The sequence below is a fragment of the Chaetodon auriga genome, chromosome 1 (assembly GCF_051107435.1).
Source record: "Chaetodon auriga isolate fChaAug3 chromosome 1, fChaAug3.hap1, whole genome shotgun sequence".
Lineage (NCBI taxonomy): Eukaryota > Metazoa > Chordata > Actinopteri > Chaetodontiformes > Chaetodontidae > Chaetodon > Chaetodon auriga.
The window spans coordinates 27,871,461-27,874,863 of record NC_135074.1 but is presented as its reverse complement, the minus strand read 5'-3'; positions in this window follow the sequence as shown (position 1 = coordinate 27,874,863).

Sequence of the window (3,403 nt, the reverse complement as noted above, 5' to 3'; positions counted from 1 at the left end):
CGATGTGCGTCCCTGCAGTCGCTCCTTCTTTCAACACATGCACCGGTGACATCTCCTAAAGGCTGAGAGGCAGCTCAGCGAGAGGTTTTATTTCACACAGCTCTTCGGCATTAGTCAGAGGGGAGCTTGAAAGCTACCGAGGCTCAAAGTCTCTCACTTCGCTGAGCCAGTCACTCTTAAATTAGAGGAAATGTAAATGACTTACATAATCAGCACCCTCCTTGTCCCCCCCCCCCCCCCAAAAAAAAAAAAAAAAAAGTGAAGTCAGCGCTTAATAAGACTGTTGATAACTGTGTAAAAATAGCCAAATATAATCAGTCATGTTCAGTCAATTTACAGTTTGACCAAGTGAGCAGAATAAAACTGACATTTTATTTGGCTTCTTCTGCTGCATAATGAGGCTTATCCCTGACCCAGAGTCATGATCATCATGTGGGTGAAGCAGAAGCTGTTACTCTGTATTAATCATCCTGTATTAATCCATTCCTGCATGTTGTGGATTTTAATAAACTAACATCCATATGGCCGTACTCAGAATGTGACCATGCATACATTGGGCTTGTGTATGCGTACAGGTAAACAAGGGATGACGGTGGAAACAACTCTTCTCGGTAGCGAGTGGATTTTTTTTCCCTTCACGCTGGATTATTCCAATTAATTTCAATTTCAGATGACAGCCCTTGACCGCCAAGACAAAAGACATTTTTTTCCATTTGTATTGAGACAGATTGGCCAAGAGTGCTGCTGCCATCTACAGACACAAGATTACATTTGTTACCCCGCCCTCACACGACCACAATGTAAACACCCGAGGCCTTGAATGAAAATGAAATGGCCTGACGCGTCCGTGCCTGCAGCAGAGACGTGCGGGGATGCAGAGCATACATACAGCTAAACATGAGAGCAGATTATGTTTAGACCTCCTGCATTCACCTGGAGATACAGCACAGGATTAGCCAGTCACAGCTATAAAGGCTCACAGCCCTCAGAAAATATTTGGCTTACAGAATTCCCTGTATTGCCTCCCACTTTTTTTTATGTAGTGTACACATGCAGATGATGACATACAGTCGTTCAGTACATCCCAACCTTTATGGCTTGTGACTTCTTAAAACAATGCAATGTCTATTTGTGGCTCTGTGTCAAGGGTTGCATGTCTGTACCCACTGTGGCCGGTGAAGAGTGATTTTTTTTCATTCCCAGATTGATTGATTTGAATTTCTAGTGGCATGAGTGGGTAAAAAAAAAAGCAAATATTAGAGCCAAGTATGAAAACATAAACAGAATTTGAGCTGCACGTGACATTGTTTCCTCTGTCCTATGCCCTCAATCATGACCCCTGGAGTGTCTCATGTGACCTCTTTGGGTGGTCCTTACCCACAGGTTGGGAACCACTGAGGTGTTTATCTTTGGGTGTACGCTCATTTCCTTATAGGTAACGCTAAACTTAACTGACACTTACCTAACCTTAACCTTAACCAGACCCCAGTGAAGACAGCAACCGTTTTAGCTCATGATAAATGCAACTGCGGCGAAACTAAAACAAACCTCTGCAGACGAGCTGTCCCCGGTCGATTGAGCTGAAAATCATGCAAACTCCACCTAAAATTAGACTCTCACACAGAGGTTTCTGTACTCTTGGGTTCCCCTGCCCTTCAGTGACCCTGGGAACGAATGCCTGCATGTTCCTCCTCCTGTCACCAGCTGCAGACAAACTATAGCACAGCGCCCTGTCGTCCGTTTGTCCTGTAGGCACAGAAATCACGTCACCTCCCAGGAAAAAAAAATAAAAAGGTGCACGGAGAGGGGTGTACAAGCCCCCCCGGACTGAAAATAGCGTATACCTCTCTGCCGGATGGGCCAACAGGCCGAGGTGCAGCGGGTGACATGTGCAACGAATGGACAACTGCTTAGAGAGTATTGGAGGAGATATTTTGGAAATGTCATGCACTGGCATTATTAACATACCCCTTGTGTTAGGCTGTATGTGGGCTGTCACAGCCAGCAAGCAGAACAGGCAGGGAGGCCTGCACGGCTGGCAAGGAGGAGGGAGATTTATTATGGTTTTCATCAGCGGGGCACAATTGGGTGGGACACACTGATTGTTCAAAGGCTTGTCATAATTTCTGTCATCTATTTAAAGTCAAACTCAGGCAACGAGCAAAAGGCAACGGCTGTGTCAAGAGCAGGGCAGACGACCTGCATTCCACAGATGTCTGCTTCTTGGAAAAGCGCCCTGTTAAAATTGCCATGTGCTGAACTACTTTCACTCCGATGGAAACGTTAACTGCTGAATCCCCCCCCTCCCATGAGAAGAAAAAAAAACTCCAAACAAAACTCGCAGGCTCATTTTGCCAGGGATGACTCAGCTTTCACGAGGTGAGCTGTGAGAGCACCTTCAAGGGGTATTATGACAATGGACATGCATTTCTGTTGTTTCGTTTCGCCGTGTGCGCCTGCTGCACAGAGGGGAAATGCTTCTCCACTGCCAGCTTCCCGAACTGAGAAATGGTTTAATTTGCATTGTTAGCAGTCCCAATGGAAACCTATTAGTAGTCTGTAGCTGTGATCTGACCGGTTGCCATTTTTCTTTCAGTTTGTTCCAAAGCACGCTGAGGTGTATTTCTGAATGAATGAACTGTATGTGTTTCACTTACAAAATGCGAGCAGGTAAAGTTCAACATCCACGTGACATCCCGTCATCGTGAGCATGTTAAAAAAAGCCTCATTTCCCTTTTTTTCCCCTCCTGAACACTCCAGGATCCCATGTTAAAGCTTTTCTGCCAATCTGAATTAGGAAAGAGTGTGAATGTGTTTGGGGAGGGGGTAATCCTCAATAGCCTCTGGGTGTTATGCACACACTCTCACCAGCTGTTTTCATCAGTGTGGTGTTGTGGCGTGAAAGCCTGGCGCGTGCTGCCTCCCTGTGTCTGCACACGGTAACTGCTGCCGCTCGCCGTGATGACACCGATGCACAGCCACTCTCAAGCATGCAAAGGGTCAGACGAGCTGTCCTCGCATCAAACAGCAGAGTAACTCCCATTACAGGCTGTATAGCTGTCACTGTATAGGTAATGCACTCCGGCAGCAGGAATATGGCTTACATCCCGGATCGACATCCCCGCAGTACAGTAACATTAGGGAATTGACTTTGGGTTAATACACTAATGCACCTATAAGCTGGTGCCAATTGTGTAAGGGCCACTGGTTACCGGCACGTGCTTTTGTCTAAACACGAGAATTGATTTTTTGGCAGTTTTTGGGACGACATGACCTGATAACTGTGAGGTGAAGGACGGCGCTCAGTATTTGTGCGCTACTGCTGCGTTAAGTTATTAAAATAGCTGTTTTGTCTGTTGGCGGCTTGACTTTTGCTGAGAGAGCAAACACAGCGGAGGCAAAA